This window comes from Amblyomma americanum, chromosome 10, assembly GCF_052857255.1.
Source record: "Amblyomma americanum isolate KBUSLIRL-KWMA chromosome 10, ASM5285725v1, whole genome shotgun sequence".
NCBI lineage: Eukaryota > Metazoa > Arthropoda > Arachnida > Ixodida > Ixodidae > Amblyomma > Amblyomma americanum.
Window position 1 is genome coordinate 3,653,519 of NC_135506.1, and position 17,553 is coordinate 3,671,071.

The following is a 17,553-nucleotide window of genomic DNA, read 5'->3' on the forward strand; positions in this document are numbered from 1 at the left end:
TAATGGAATACGAAAGCTCTTCAGTTATTATTTTTTGAAGGACCTCTGCCCTCGTAATTAAGTCCGACAAAACTTCCAACGCTCAAGCGCCAAGTGTTGGTGCTATGCTACCGAGCAAGAGGTCGCGGGTTCGATTCCTTTCCGTGGCGGCGACCTATTACAAACGGAGGCGAATAGCAAGACCGCCGGTGCGACTGTGCACTTTAAAGAAGCCGGTGAAAACAAACGCGTGCCCCGTAGCCGATGCTATGTAGGACGGTCTGCAAGTGATGTCACCGCAGCCAAGATTTATGGAACGGCTTGCACGTGACGTCACAGGCGCAACGATGAAATAATACACATAGCTTCCACCATGGAGGCTGGAGAAGATGGCGAATGAGCGGATTGAAAAAAAAAAAGAACACGGAGGATTTCTCCACGCTCCTTGTGACGCCAGTGGCCACTTTGTTAGTGCTTATGCGGCCCGCCTGTTTACAGCGCAGACTGTACTGTCCCTTTCACTTTGCGTCCACAAGGTTGCAGCTCGCTCCCAAACTGAGGCGTCCGACGAGGGGAAGGAAAGACACGACCAGGGAGCACCTTTTTCGTCGTCGCTAACTTCTCGGTTCGCCTCGTCGGCGGGTGCGGTGGAAGGTCGCTGTAACCCTAATGTGCTCGGGGCACGGCAGGGGAGCCCTTCACCCCGGGCTGGCGAAGCCGATACACTTGGCGGCCTTGGTCCGCGATCTGACAAAGAACCTGCAGCATCGAACGCAACGTGATCGAACGCGGCCACACCTGCCGCCGCTGTCTCCCATAATAAACTGGCGGTTGCAGGAAACAGGCAGGGAAGGATGAGAGAGCGAGGACTGCACACGCTAGACGAACGAGTTCCGCGCAGCGCAAAAAGTCGGCAATCGATATCACTTATGCTCTTACATGGACCGGAAAGCGGTGGCGTACACCTACACACACCGAGATGAGACCGACCGAGGGGAGAGGTTGTTTAACGACCCCTTCCCTCAGCCTCCTCCCATTCGCGGTCGTGCTTTATGTCTCCTCGTTACACTGTTGGAATTAACGCGCACAGGTTGAGACCGTAAATCCGTCTCATCTCGTTAATTGCCCCAAGCGGAGAAGCCTCGATCGGTGAAGGATAGCCCGAAAGAACATCGGCATCAACAGCGCACTGTACATCGCAACAAAAGTATGTGTAGTTAAAAGCTGCGCCCAAATAACTGCCTCATTAAAGCTGTCTCCGCACTGCTGTTATCTCGAACGCTGCGCAACTAAGCGACAAGAGCGACTAGCGTTCGACGCGACATTCTGCCTCCGGTGAAGTGATCGCAGCGTTCGCCGTAGCAGTGCGGGGGCGTTCGTGTTTCCTACTTCGTCGCAAGTCGAGTGCTCCCTATACAAGGAGTAAGAATTATTCATCATCATCATCATCATCATGATCACTGCAGGGAAAAGGCTTTTCGCGTACCTGCCCCAGCTGCGGCCACCTTATCCCAAAAAATTTCCTATTCTCATCCGCACAACTGACTTTCTGCCACCCCGTGCTACGCTTGCTTTCTCTTGGAATCTGGAGCGTAAATTGCTGGGCTAGTTGGTTCATAATGTTGTCAGGGTGGAACCAGCGGAACACAGACGCAGGACAAGAAAAGGAGGTACACACACCACACCGCTGGACTTGCAACTGATTTATTTCGAAGAAAACCACCACATTTAAAGGATTCCCTGCGCAAGCGCACGAGAGCGTGACGAGAGCGTGAAATTCTTGAAGCGTTTCTAATCAGGAAAAACAAGGAAAAGTGTGTCAGCGATCCCTCGGTTTTTATCACGGATAAAGAATATAACTTTCTTTTATCTTAATACAGTTGTTTCCTTCATCCAGAGTGTGCGCTTGCGCAGGGAATCCTTTAAATGTGGTGGTTTTCTTCGAAATAAATCAGTTGCAAGTCCAGCGGTGTGGTGTGTGTACCTCCTTTTCTTGTCCTGCGTCTGTGTTCCGCTGGTTCCACCCTGACAACTCTTGGAATCTACTCGGTTACCCGTAACTGCTATCGGTTATCCTGCCTTCGCAGTGCACGCCATGCCCATGCTTATTTATTCTTGATTTTGACTGACAGGTCATTAACTCACTATTCTTCTATACGACCAACTCTGCTCTCTTCATGTCCCTTATCGTTACACCTGTCGTTTTCCTTTCCATAGCTCGCTGCGATGCTCTCAGTTTAAAGTAAACCCCTTCCGTTAGCCTACACTTTTCTGCACCATAGGTGAGTACCGGTAAGATGCGGCTGTTATATACTTTCTTCTTGAAGTATACTGGTAACTGACATTCATGATTTGAGAGTTCTTGCCTAATACGCTACATCCCATTCTTCTTGCAGTTACTTCCCTGCCGTGTTCCGGATCTGCGGGCACTACCTGCCCTAAGTAGATGTTTGCGGCAGAAACTTGGACGATAACGAAAAGGGTTCAACTTAAATTGACGACCATGCAGCGAGCCATGGAAAGGAAAATGATAGGTGTAACGTCAGGAGACCGGAAGCGGGCAGAGTGGGTGAGGGAACAAATGCGGGTTAATGACATCCTAGCCGAAATCAAGCGGAAGAAATGGGCTTGGGCAGGCCATGTAATGCGAAGGCATGATAACCGCTGGGCCCTAAGGATAACGGAGTTGATTCGGAGAGAAGGCAAGCGCAGCAGGGGTCGGCAGAAGGTTAGGTGGGCGGATGATATTGAGAAGTTTGCAAGCAAAGGGTGGCCCCAGCTGTCGCAGGACAGGGTTAATTGCAGAAATGTGAGACAGGCCTTTAACCTGCTGTGGACATCAGGCAAATGACGATGGTGATGATCAGAGCAATAATGCTTCTTGCTGTTCGCTAGTGAAATCCGTCGCTTGAAACAGAAAGGACTAACACAAGGGGACCGTCAGCAGGCTTTACACAGAATGAAGGTGAAATGGTGAAAAACAGGTAGCTAGGCCGCGGAAGGGGTCGGCACGATGCACTGGAGTGAATAAGCATGCTTGAGGTATCACTGTAAAGACAGCGTGACCACACGAATAACAAACAGTAGTAAGTCCCCTTGTGTTTGTTCTATCTTTTCCAAGTCTCGAGTTTCATTAGCGCGCACTATATATGAATGATGCACAACCAACTAGCCCCAGTCGTGCGTAGCACTGACAGAGCGAAAATCAAACGTATTATAAGCGTTATGCTCAACTAGAACGTCAAAAGCCAACGAGCCAAATGCATTCTTTCGGACTTAACCGCAGAAAAAAGCATAGGCTCAGTGTCACTGTTCAAGAAATCAGCTGCTAAGACATCACTTTTGGTGTGTGCGCGCGCACGTATATATATATATATATATATATATATATATATATATATATATATATATATATATATATATATATATATATATATATATATATATATATATATATATATATATCCTACCGGCGGATCCCACCGGCGGCATGGTTGTTTTTTCTGCTGCTTTATAAGTAATTATCTTTAAAGGCAATTGATTGGCACTAGAAATTAAAAAGCTTATATAGAAAAAATTCCCCTATGCACCTGGGTTTTCTGTGACTGTTGGTTTCCTATATATATAGACTGTGCACGGAGAAGTGTGTAAATGCAGCGAGACTTTGTGAGGAAGTGCGAGATTCTGCTTCGAACGAGTGGATTCGGTGGTGGCTGCTTAGCACCGCGTCGATGTTGCATGCATCTCGACGAGCACATGCAGTCTCAGTCTTGACCGAGGGCACTCGCGCCTGTCTCGACGCCTCCGACGGCTCCATTTCCACTGATAGGTGGGGTGGGCTTTTTACCAGCCCACACTACTTCTTCTGTGTCTGGGAAACCGGGCACACGTTTGCGCAGCACTCATCTCGTGAGTGCTCGACTTGGCAGCGGCGTCACTCATCCTCTGCTGCCACGAGTGGGTCACGAAAGACAAGCCACCGGACACGTGGGTGGGTGGGCACCGGCACTGTCGAAGATAAGAACTATCCTCGTCACGTGACAGTGTTTCCATATCGCGAGCTCAGAAAGCGAGATATGAAGAGACGGGAATGCGCCGGAGAAGCACAGCAGACTCTCTCGGGAATATTATCGGAAGAACTGCAGTGACGACAAGTTGCGTACATTAAGATCCCATCTATTATTTATTCACAAAAAATATAAACACAAAAACATCATAACGCCACTGAACTTACATTGCGTCGGAGTTTTGATGTAGGCCGATGTTCTTCCTTTCAGCTTACAAAGTTATTTCTTGTTTTTCTCAGTTTTTTTATAATTTCTAATTTAAAGCCTTAATTAACGTATTTATGAATTGCTTGTTATGGGTCACTTTATTGTATACATGTTCTCATTAGTCAGCGACGCTTGTCTGCTCGATGCTTTGATGTTAATGTTGTTAGCGGACATATTTGGGCACTTCATTTACTTGAATTAGTGGCCCTATTCGCTTATATTTTGAACATGCTTCAAACATTTGCTTTTCAATGTGTGCTAATACTTGCATTAGAGCGTGCTGGCATGCCGTGTAACGGCTGCCTAGACCTCGCCAAGTTTCGCAGCTTTTAGCCCAGGCAGCCGCCAGAACCTTCTAGGAAATATAATGAAAATTGAATATAAAATCTAGTAGTAACTAGCACTTCCTTCTCTGCCTCCTCATGTGCTCAAAATTAGTGGTTTTTGAGGAAATAGCGCAGCATCTGTTTCACATATATCGGTGGACACCTGAACCGCACCGTAAGGGAAGGGATAAAGGAGGCAGTGAGGGTCCTCTTGGGTATCACTTCGCAGACACTCATTTTCTGCTTTGCATTACCCGCTGCGGTGGCTCAGTGGCTCGAACCCGATTTGGATGGAGGCGAAACGCAAAAAGGCGCCCGTGTGCTCTGCGATGTCAGTGTACGCTAAGGAACCCCAGGTGGTCGAAACTATTCGGGAGCCCTCCGCTACGGCACCTCTTTCTTCTCTCACTTCCTCCTTCATCCCTTCCCTTACGGCGCGGTTACTGCGCCATTTGCTTTCCCCAGAAACCAAAACATTCATAGATCGCGTGGAATCCTCATGCCACTTCTGGCGCAGTGGTGCAGCGGTTAAGCGATGCACCACTGCCCGGGCACATGACTGTTTCAGACACAACCACCGGCGGAGTTGTGAGACCCAGGTTGTTCATCGCTAGCAGCCTCTCGCGACTAATTATTTAACTGCCACATGCCATGGTGGCCAGGTTGTCATGACGTCGCAAGAGCACGTGACCTATGTGGCAGGTGGGCCACCTGGTTTTCCGCTCACAACGCCGAATTTTCTGCGGAACGAGAGCCTTAACGCGATCGCGTTAAACTCTCTCCTATTCGGAAGCGGCAGTGACGGGGGCCCATCGACAGGTCCCTGCTTTCTACGTGGAGCACGCACACAGCTGCTGAGAGCCAGAACTTGCTCGGTGCGTTGCTTCTTGAGGCCCATCGCTTGTCACCCAATGAACAACCCCCTACAGTTGCCTCCACTGCTGTTTATGATGCGTAAGCATTGTATGGCTATGTTTGCGGTTTCGCGTCACCACGAGCTTGTCATTAAGATAACGTTCGAACGAAATGAGTTATAAGAAAAAGGTTTATGGTTTATGGGGGTTTAACGTCCCAAAGCGACTCAGGCTATGAGGGACGCCGTAGTGAAGGGCTCCGGAAATTTCAACCATCTGGGGTTCTTTAACGTGCACTGACATCGCACAGTACACTGGCCTCTAGAATTTCGCCTCCACCGAAATTCGACCGCCGCGGCCGGGACATATAAGAAAAATAATGGTTGAATTACATCATGAGGTGCATGAGGGGTAATTAATTAATTAGAGACAAAAATGTCCCAAAAGTGGGCGGGGCCGGAGCAAAAGTGGCGCCAAATTTGAAAACGAAGCGTGGCGCCAAGTCTGAAAACTCAGAATGGGCAATGATGGAACATGATTAATTTAGGCAAAGAGGGGCGAGGAGGCGTCAATGCTTACGCATGCCTCACTGCAAGTACGGACTATTTTCGAAGGTGGATCTGCCTTAAGCAAATCAGGGCCAACCTCACGTATACAAAGCTGACTGACCACAAGAACTAGCCGCTTGTGCGCTGGCCAGTCATAATAATGAGTGAGACTGAGAGAATGGCTATGACAACGACAACCGGAAGCCACAAATTCCTCAATGGCGGCTTTTTGCTGGCTCCAACGGCGGTTAACTCCTTCTGATCCAAAAAAAAACAGGAACTAGATGACGCCCTACACTTCCCGTCTGCGTCCTCAGTCGCCAAACGGTGGGTGCCTGGCCAGCCATGGGTCACAGGAAAGCTCGTCAGCTATAGCCCGCGATGTTCACATTCGGGCGCCTGTGATCTCCTGTTCAAGCTCTCCGACGTAGGCCGAGGAATTTGACAACAAAAGCATAATTAAGGAACGCTGACAGAAACTGAGAATGTCATACCCAAAGTACCCCGCCCCTACCCACATCTCACCGGTGCCCAAACACATGTGCTTTGTAGAATTCAAACAAACACTCCCATTACACCTTTCCGACTATTTCATTTCCGTCTTCGTTCTGAGCCCTCCTGTCTCAACAGTCCTGCTCTATGTATGCCAATTCAGAGCACTGCCTCTAATTCTGTCCTGTCGCCCTGTCTAGTCACTGCATGCCCAGTGGCTGGCTGTCGCGGGCGCAGCTGCATGACCAGCCTGCCTTTGTCAACCAGGCGCAAGATATGCTCAACGCCTAATCTGCGTTCATTACTAATGTGTCGCTCTCTCCGTCAACTATTTCGCCCTGATTGCCTCGTGCCAACCCTGCCTTCCAAATGCGACGTCCCTTTGTCAGAGTCAGTTCCAACAATTGCGACAGAGAAGACTCAGTGGTGTTTGTGCGTGGAGAGTGGAGTAACTGCTGGTGACTATAGTCCCCTTACACAAACGCCACCAACGAGGTAAACGCTTCCAAGACAGTTCATTAATAATTAAAGCACCAGTGCGTCAGCCAAAGCACTAGACGACCCAAATACGGAGCTCGAACGGCCCGGCATCCTTGTGGTGGAGGAAGCGCTCTTTAAGAAACGCTCACAGACACTGGCGCCTCTCTTGGTAGTTTTGAGAAACTCCGCGCTTTCTAGGTCGTGGATGTCCCGAGAGGCTAACCGCTGCGTGACTTGAGACCGCGCGTCACGCGTGACCTTCGTGACCTTTGCGAGCTTCGTGACACAGTCGTGCCATCTGATTTTACCCTTGTTTATTATTTGACGACCGTGAATAGAGATAGAAGGGTAAACAACAAAAGAGGCCGCCGCGGTTGCTCAGTGGATATGGCGCTCGGCTGCTGACTCGAAAAACGCGGGCTCGATCCCGACCGCGGCGGCTGCATTTCGACGGAGGCGAAATTCTAGAGGCCCGTGTACTGTGCGATGTCAGTGCACGTTAAAGAACCCAAGGTGGTCGAAATTTCGGGAGCCCTTCACAGCGGCGTCCCTCATAGCCTGAGTAGCTTTGGCATAAAACCAAACCAAACAATAAAAATTACCGCGCCATATAACAACCGATCAACACAGACTCGCGTATCGATGCGAATTACCAGAAAAATCACTACGGGGAGAGCACATACAACGGCCGGAGAGATACCGTCCTAAATTAGGTCAGTGGGGCACGCTAGAGGTCGTGATGTGTGCGAAGAAGAGGCTACGCGTTAATGCCACGAACGTGCTCTCTGTCGGAGAGCGGCGTGTAGATGTCAAGAGTGAGGCTTGCAATCAAGTGAGTGCACAAATCGGAACGCCACAGTCGCGCAAACTTTCGTATAAAAAAAAACATCGTAAAAAAAACTTCCCTTTCTTCGCTCGACGGGAACACAAACCTTCCACTGCGGAAGCTGAGCTTGTCTATGATCGACGTTCTGCATGCAGCCCGCTCTATAAATTCCCTTCGAGTTTGAAGCTATACAGACCCCGGTACGGGGCATGAAATTTATTTTAAAGCGCTGGCATATAAGGGTCTGCGCCAGAGGAAATGGCGACCGCCGTCACACGTGACATGGTATGCCACCTCGAACTTAACGAACTTTGGTGCGTTAACCTTGGGTGTAACGAACTGTCGTGTGTTGAACTCGCTGCAACTTGATGCTTCATCGACAGCTAAATCGTCATCCGCGTCAATCAACGCACCCTCGTCCAGATGCGACTACATCAAGGCATCGCAACGCAGGCCGCCACAGCTAGAATGGATGGACTTGCATGTCTCCGCTTCTTCGTTCCGCACGTACTGAAATATCACAGCCTTTGTGCTAAGCGCTCCAGTTACCGCGATCTGGTCGCGCTGCAGGGCTCACGGCAATTTCTAGCTATTTTATTTGATTGCTGAAAATATTATTGCTCTCTGGAGGCGTGGAAACGAGTCCCGGACCTCCCACGACCACTTCTGTCGACTCCTCTAGCGATGTACTTACTTGCCGCGCTTAAGTCTTTACAGTCCGGGAAGACGACGATACTTAAACAATTAAGTCCTATCAAATCACCTCTCGCTGATCATGAGAAAACAACCGCAGCACTAAATACCAGGCTCGCGAAAATTAAGTCAGACTTCCAATCTCTTTCTGTAATGACGTTTATAAGGACGAAAATGTGCAAAGTATTGCTGTTAATTGTTCTGCACAGGTATCCACACTGACTGCTGCCCGCATTGGCGACCTTGAAAATGCATCTAGATGAAACAGCGCGCTGTTTTACGGTGTCAAGGGTACGCAAAATGAAATCTGGAGGGAGCCCGAAAAGCCGGTAACTGACTGCTGCCAGGATAAGCCAAGTGTGACCAGCGAAAGTCGCGGATTGAACGAGCACATCGGCAAGGCGCTTTTGAAGAAATTGTAAAATTTTCCCATTTTAAGTACAAAGAGCACTTTTTATCATGCGATAGGTGAACTGAGTACATAGTCAGTGAAGATTTTTCCTCTAGCATTCGACTCGCCCGTAAGCGCCTCGCTGAATTCGCCAGATCTAACCAGTTGTCTTTCAAACTGCGCTACGATAGACTAGTTTCCGGTGATAAAACTTACATTTTCGACCATGCATCTCAGCATGTTCTCGATCGTAATACGTAGCAACTACCAATCGCACCCACTAAGAATGACTAGCTCATAAAAAACAACCATCTGTCCCTTCTTTACTCTAAAATTCGCTGAATAATACCTAAACTTGGCTCCTTGTGTGTTCTAATCAGCTCTTCATCTAGTAACGCGGTGTTGCTAACGGAAACTTGGTTAAACTCTTCCCTTTTAGATACAAAAATCCTGTCGAAATCCTATCTGATTTCAAAATATTTTGGAAAAACAGGCCTGACAGGCCTGATGGCTGCAGCGGAGGCGTTGTGCTCATCTCTACCAAGCGCGTCCTCCCTCGTGAACATCAGAACCCCACTAGAAATGATTTGCATATGTTGTCATGCCTCCTTTCCTCGAGTGCTTATCGGTGCCTAGCTGTTATCGTCCGCCTGCTATCGACAGTTCATGACATTTTTCTATGACGCACTCCATTCGATAACATCGGCTTACCCCAATCGTGATTACACCTTCAACGACACCGAAAAACTCGTCAGCAACACATCCACGCCTTAACAACATATTTCGCGAAAACAAACTTGCTCAAATATTGATATTTTTCGCGCACAATAAACGAGTGGAATTTGTTGCGTGGAACTATTGCCACGAGTAAAAATTTTGAAAGGGCGCTGAGCGGTGTACGGGGCCCCTCCCCTATTCCCTGGCCCTTCAAAGGGATAACAAAGCAGACAACACTCAAGATGGGAGGCATCCAATTGCAAGTAACGAAAGAAGCGCAAATATCAATAGAGAGATTATTTGACGAAAATCGGCAATGAAAATAGCAGGGCCATCGTCGGAGCCCTAATTAAGTGTGAATATAAGGAAAACAGCGGATAATTAGGGGCATCATTGCAGGTGTGTTGAATCGGCATTGCTAATATGGGGGACGCAGCATACAAGCAGGGCCATCATTGCAGGTCTAAAGAAGCGACATTGCCAATATGGAGGCAACAGCGGACATTTAGCACCATTGTTGAAGATGCTACAAAGAGGCGCTGTCAATGTGGGGACGACAGCGGGCAAGTCGGGTCGTTTTTGGTTATGGTACAGAGTGACAACGCGAATGTGGGGACAATGAGATTAGCACTGGTCCTATATAGGGCCGAGCATGGCCAACTCAGACCCGATATTGGGCTGATGGTTTGTGCTGCCTGGGAGGCTATGAGGGACGCCGTAGTGGAGGGCTCCGGGAACTTCGACCACCGGTGGTTCTTTAACGTGCAATGACATTGCACAGTACACGGGCCTCTAGAATTTCGCCTCCATCGAAATTTGACCACCGCGGCCGTGATCACACCCGCTTCTTCCGGGTCAGCAGCCGAACGCCATAAACACATAGCCTCAGCGGCGGCCTGCTATAGTTACCATGTTGGCATCCGTGAACCAACTAGCCCAATTAAGAAAGAGCTTTAGCAGCAACATACTCAAGCTCAATTCGGATTAAATGTTTATATATCAAAAGTTTGATGTTGGAGGCGGAGTGACTAAGTTGTTTTATCAAAACGGAACCAGAAAGCCTTACTACACGGCTCAATAGCAAACATTTTGGGCCGAATACTTTTGGCGGCGGCTGTTGCACATATACAGGGTGTTTCGTGTAACTTAAGCCAAAGATTTCGGTAAAGCGCTACACCGCATTAAGGTGAAAGCAACTACATTTTGTTTTCCCTGTCGTGTGGCGCTACTCAGAGTATTTTTGTGTTTCGCTTAATTAGTTGATTACCTAGGATGAATTATGCAATTTTTTTAATATTCCTATATGGCCAAGTGCGTTCCCTCAAGATGTAGAGGGGGTTCATAATCAACCGATCCAGTTTTTTTAGCCAACGTACTTCCTGCAGCCTCCTTCTTCCTGTATTTAAAGAAAGTTCGAGCAATATGAAAGAAAAAAAAAACACGTGACTGCGCTGGTGCGCTACCTTATAATGCAGCGCTCCAAACCAAACGAAACGAGCTCGCTGACCGTGCCCAAGTGAGCGACGGGCTGCACAATTTTTAAACAAAGAAAACGGGGGCTATCTCTAACTACGCGGCTTCACTGCCTCCCTCTTATTATTTTTTTGCTTTCTCTTTGTGATGACTCATCAGAAGTTAGGAATGAACTTGGCTGTCGGCGGCCTGCCCGTCACTTATCGGCGACCACAGCGAACGCTTCCTGTATTCCGGACAGTGCTCACGCACTTTCAAGACTGTGATGACAGCGCAACGTTGGCCGCTCCCTTCAAGACGTGGTACGTTTTTTTTTTTCATATTTCGCGGGCTTTCTTTAATTGTGTAAAAAAGGAGCACTTAGGTGATACGTTGCGACAAAAACTTAATCAGCTGTTTCTCAACCCTCTCTACAATATGACGAAACGGCCTTGGGCCTAAAACGAATATTACAAATTTCGCGTAGTTAATCTTAGCTAACAAATTGAGCGGGATTTAAACAATAGTCCGGGAAGCACCACACGACGGCAAACCATATGCCGTGTTAACAATCCGGCTGTGGTGTACCGCTTTATTTTAAAATCATCGGCTCAAGTTACGCGAAACACGCTGTATAGTTTTAGCGCATAAAAATATTTATTAGCTCTCTTAAATAAAAGAAAACTGAAAATGGCCTCGTTGTTTCTTGGAGAAGAAAAGGAAAACCTCCTAGAATTATCTCGGAGAGGGCGGCGCTAAATCAACCATACGACGGGAAGAGCAGTCGCTCATTGAAACAGTTGAAATACAATTGTCCGACAGTCCACTCGCCCCGTATAGCGGCCCTGTTGGCGTGATCAGACTTCAGATCGCCGCTAATCTGACGAGTGTCAGACTTTAAATTAAACCGCGTACTTCGTACTGTATGGCCGCCCTCAACCATGAAGCATCGGGCCATATAGCCAAAGAGAGTTTTAAATGCGATAGCATTAAACTTGTCATCCCACCAAAACCCCGCCGATGTCCTAGACGAAATGCGCTGATTGGTCGAGATAGGTCACGTGATCTTGTGATGTCATCGCAAGCTGTGCACCATGGCAGGTGGCTATTAAGTTACTGACTGGTCGAAAGAGGTTGCGTGACCTTGTGAGGTCTTCAAAACCAGCCCACCGCGTGGTGAGCAACGTAAAAAAAATCACAAAAGAAATGTATATAACTCTTTTATATACCAGGTAATTCAGGGAAGGTGATCACTCGTGCTTAAAAATAGGGTTCTTGAGGTAAACAGAAGCTTTTTCCGGCATAGTAATGCCAGCACTGACGGACTTCAAAAACCAGGCGAATCATTCTAACTAGCTAAGTGATTAACTAAATTCTAATAGTTAACTTTTCAACTATTACCAATTGGCACGTGATTGCAATTAGAGATTTGTAGCCGGCCGTTAGTAACAGCCATATCAGTTTTTATAATTTCGAAAACGCCATTACTCTCGCCGCTGTGGCATGACAAAATTTGGCTATTTCGACTAGTTACGGCCACTGGAAGGGTTGCTTTGCCTGCATGCTTTCGAAAGCGCATGTATTCTCGTACGATGCAGCCAAATTTTGACGTGCCATAGCGGCGAGAGTAATGGAGTTTTCAAAATTCTAAAAACTGATATGGCTATCACTAACGGCCGGCTACAAATCTCTAATTGCAATCAGGTGCCTATTGGTAATTGTTAAAAAGTTATAACTATTAGAATTTCGTTATTCACTTAGCTAGTTAGAATGATTCGCCCGGTTCTTGACCTCCGCCACCGCTGGCATTACTATGGCGGAAAAAAGCTTCTGTTTACCTCAAAACCCTGAAACACGTGGTATATGCAAATGACGGCGCCGTCACAGCATAGCGGATACCTGCTGCTGCTGCTGCAGCTAGCACTCCGAATATGCTGGCTGACGGGCCGACAACTGCAAAGAAGCTTCGACAAACGTGAAATGAAGTGCTATCGCATTCCGCTGCTAAGGTGGTGCCATCTTTCCCCGTCGTAGTTTCTAACCGCCCCCCACCGAAATGCCGATGCGATCGATACTGCATGGCGACCGCGAGTGACACGACATTCGACTGCGCCAGCTGCACACACAGGCGCACGTGCAGCGCGGGTCTGTCGTCGTCGATCGTTACGAGGAACAAGCGGCGGCGGCGATTCGGGGAGACCGAGATCGATGCGCTGCGCAAGGTCACAGTGCAGTGTTCGCCTCCTCCTCCCCCGTGGTGCACCTATGGAGCTTCTCGAAATTACTCCTAGAGGGCGGAGGGGGCGCCATTTTCTGTGCGTGTTTATAGAAGACTACTTCAACACCAAGGGTGCACTGCGTATTTGCCTCGGCTAGTGTTTGGCCGACAAACTTGGGTTCGGCTGCAAAAATATGGCTGCGCCTCGATTCAGATTCCGTGATTTAAGTTGAGGCGATTATGTATGTATGTATGTATGTATGTATGTATGTATGTATGTATGTATGTATGTATGTATGTATGTATGTATGTATGTATGTATGTATGTATGTATGTATGTATGTATGTATGTATGTATGTATGTATGTATGTATGTATGTATGTATGTATGTATGTATGTATGTATGTATGTATGTATGTATGTATGTATGTATGTATGCATGTATGTATGTATGTGCGTGTGTATCTATGTATGTATGTATGAATGCATGCATGTGTATGTATGTATGTATGTATGTATGTATGTATGTAAGTATGTATGTATGTATACATGCATGTATGTGTGTGTGTATGTGTGTGTGTATGTATGTATGCACGTATGTATGTATGTATGTATGTATGTATGTATGTATGTATGTATGTATGTATGTATGTATGTATGCATGCATGCATGCATGCATGTATGTATGTTGTAAACAACAAAAATATTTTTTTAACAAAAACTTGGGACACTATAGCTCAGCCTGAAAGGTATGACGCGATAGCGCTAATGGGTCCCTTCAGCGCCCTGGAGTCCGCTCTGCATATGGCACCGCAGACACTAATTCTCTGCTTTGCATTCATAAATCCCGAGGGGGGGGGGGGGGGGGGGGGGGGGGGCGGTCCTCACCGTTCTTGGCGCAGCGGTGCAGCCCGGCAGGTGTCTGTTTCAAACACAGCCACCGGTGGGGCTTGCGAGACCCGCGTTGCTGTTCCAGAGCAACCTCTCGGGACCAGTCATTAATTTAAGTGCCATCTGCCGCGGCAGCAGGTTGCGATGGCGTCACAAGGTCACGTGACGTAGGTGGCACCACCTGCAACCACAGATTATCTCAACAACTCTCGCTGATCGCTGAATATGCCGGAAAGAGAAAGCTGCGCTCACTGTGTGCGAATTAAATTGCAGCACATCGTAGGCCTTTCATTTTTTCAATATACTTTTTACGCGTAAGCTGTCCGCCTTGTGTCGATTCCGCTGATGAACCCGCGTTTTCAAACACAAGCTGTTACCAAATGCGGCGTTTACATTCCCCGGCATTCTCTGCGTGGGTGAACGGTCGCCGCGCCGTTTTTAGTTCATGTATAGTTAAACGAAACTCTGTGCGCGTGCACATATGAATTTGCACACTTGCCTAGAGGAGGAAGTTTCCTACAGTTATCGAAAGAGAAGTGGCGTTGCGATCGTTCGTGCACCTATATACAGAATGACGAGAAGTGTGAACTTCGCAATTGACACGATTTGTGCTTGTCTTAAAAGATGTCTTCGACTTTGGAATCAATTCAAAATAGGACCGTTTACGGGTACAAATGATATTAAAGAAGTGAAAGTCGTTCGATTTGAACAGTTTAGTTGTTTGGCGATTGCAGGGTACATTCACCGAATGCCCCGCAATCATGAACCAGGCGAACTTCACGAGCATGCAGTTTGTACATATAGGTTTGCTTGTGTTCCTACCGTGTGACTTTTCTTAGCGCGAAGCTCCTAAAAACCGTTTGACAATTTCTAGACGGGTCTAACGTAAAGAATTTCCTCGCTCATAATTTACTGAAGTGAGAAAATCATTTACTTCGTGCAAACCGGGAAGCCTAACTTTAGTCTTTTGTGCATGAATACTTTTTCCTGCAGAGACGTGCGTCAGTGCTTCCCGCATGAATACCTTTCCCGCAGAAACCTGAACGAACACTTCCAGCATGAATACTTTCCCGCAGAAACGTGCATCAATATTTCCCGCGTGAAGACATTTCCTGCAGAAACCTGCATGAGCAGTTCCTACTTGAACGCCTTTCCAAGAGAAACATGGCCCTGGCATGAATACTGGCGGCACATTGGGACTGCATGATTAATACTCCTAGAGTTTTATTCACTATTGTTTAAGATACGCCACAAGCTGATCAGCATAACGAAGGAGAGGACGTGGACGGACACACAACCACAGCGCTTACTTCAGTCGCAGTCAGTTTTGCTCCGTGAAGTCAGCGTTGTTCTCGCGTTCCTGCTCTCGTCCTCGTCCGCACCTTTGATGAGTTGCTCTGGCGACCTATACTCCATCTCAAAGTTCTTTCCGCCACTATGGAAGGTAGACGCCTCCTCAGCCAATCAGGAAAACGCGTCAAATGTGTTCCTCTTCTCCTCGTCGTCTGCGTGTCGTCTGCTCGCGTACACAGATATGGTCAGAAAAGAATACAAATCAATGCTGTCTGCGTGTCATAAGTCTATGCATGCTTACGCACGCTAAACGCAAGTATTTTGCGCGACGTTACGTCATTTGAACGCTTGCACATTTAGTTCGGCGCATGCAAACTTAGACGCAACGATAAGCTCTGCCTATAGTGGCGCCTCTGGCTTTTCGAACGGGAGTCATTTTTGCCTACAATCACACGCAACTCTTTAAGCCTAGAAGAGGAACAATCGTCGCCCTAAATAAAAATTCAGCCAAATATGTCGCTCATACATTTTTGTTATAGGCGAGATGAGATGAAGCGAAACCCTGGTGCTCCATTCACGGCCAGTGAACGCGCTGAAAACTGCAGTAACAACGACGCATCCCATCCGAAGTGACGGGTCCTGCTTCGAAGGGCGCCGTCATTTTCGAAACAATATATTTTAGCGAAAGCAAGAGCCACGCACGCAAAACTCGGAACATTGCTCGGGAAGTAGCGTACGTAACGCGAGCGTACGGTAAGGCTCGATTTTAAATAGCGTTCGGCTTATATACATTACGAAGCACCTTATTTTTTTACCGTATACGCTATCCGACGTGCCCATTTTGTACCGGCACTACGTTCTGCAGCGTCAGAACGCCGCCTCTGCATTCATCGCAACTTTGCTAGCGCTGCGCGGAACTACTGAGATGGAGTACAGAAGCCGAAACTTCCACACTTGCGTCTGAGGGGGACTAGCGTAGACATAGACACTCGCGTAGCGGCGCCTCTTTTGCGACCAGGTAATTCTGACAAACTCTGTGCCTGCAGGGTCCAAATTCGTCTCTAAAAGGCGAATTTTGCGTACCTCGGTGGCTCTGAGCTGAGAACTTAAGAAGTGGAGGAAAAAAAAAACATTTCCCGGTTAATGTCGTTCTTCCAGAGTGGACGTGATCGAAGGGTAGAAATCCTTATCTCATCAAAGTCTGCACAACCCGACAAGTCTGGCGAATGCCGCGGCATATAACAGTCTCACACTGTCACTGCCACTCGTCTAAAAGACTACTCGCGACCGCGTGTGCTTAATCGTGGTGCTGAAATGCGGCGTAAGCAGGTGTACTTGTGGTCAGGTTAGGTTAGAGATCGGGTGCTAAGGAGAAAAAAAATGAGTGGCAGCCTATGCACCTAATTACGTGAAGCATATTCATAAGTTGAGAGAAGCTGGTTAAATAAACTGATTTTATTACACAGTAAGAAGCTTCTCTGCCATTTGTATGTTTTCCTTGTCGCGTTTTTCATTCTAGATTTACTTATTTATTTGAATATTGGTCAAACAAGCAATGAATATAATTTATTCATTACCTAACTGATCACCATTTCATTCCTGTTTACTGTTACTTAAACTGTCTGAGTGACCTCTTGCTTGCTCCTGACACAGCCTCTATTTGTTGATACAAAATTATCAGAAAATGAAATGAATCAGGCTTTTTTGTGCATTTTTGTGTATAAACTTGAGTTTCTTTTATGCAGTTATTTATCTGCAGTTTCTTAGTTCCTGCAGTTTTTTTCTTTTTTTGTATGTAATGTGCCATGCCTTGCTGTGAAGTGTATAAGGGGCCCGGGGGCCTTGTCAAGCTGTCCTATGAGGCAGCTTTTACTGCCGGTCTCCCATGTCATATGGTGCAAATAAAGGATCATCATCATCATCATCATCATCTCGATTGGCGCTACCACCGGTGTGAGATGAAATTGATAATTTAACGGGCGCTTAGGTCAGCGCGTAGGCGGCGGCGAAAAGAAGTCCCTGGTCTGACAGGGTCAGAAAGCTCTCGCTCTGAGCGATGGCAGCGCGGCTAAGCTAATGCCCTTCTTCTTCTTCTTCTTCGCAATAATTTCTTCTTTG

The 17,553-nt window shown here is 47.4% G+C and overlaps 1 protein-coding gene across 5 annotated transcripts in view; it reads right to left on the reverse strand.

Moving 5' to 3' along the window:
* The window catches only part of Shab (potassium voltage-gated channel shaker cognate b), a 56,401-nt gene that overhangs the window by 17,950 nt on the left and 20,898 nt on the right, over window positions 1–17,553 (reverse strand). The window contains exon 2 of one of the 5 annotated variants that reach the window (XM_077640048.1): window positions 14,140–14,323. The exons of the other annotated variants lie outside the window; for them this stretch is intronic. The gene's annotated coding sequence lies outside the window, so the exon portion shown is untranslated. The remainder of the gene's footprint in view (window positions 1–14,139; window positions 14,324–17,553) is intronic. 5 annotated transcript variants of the gene reach the window in all.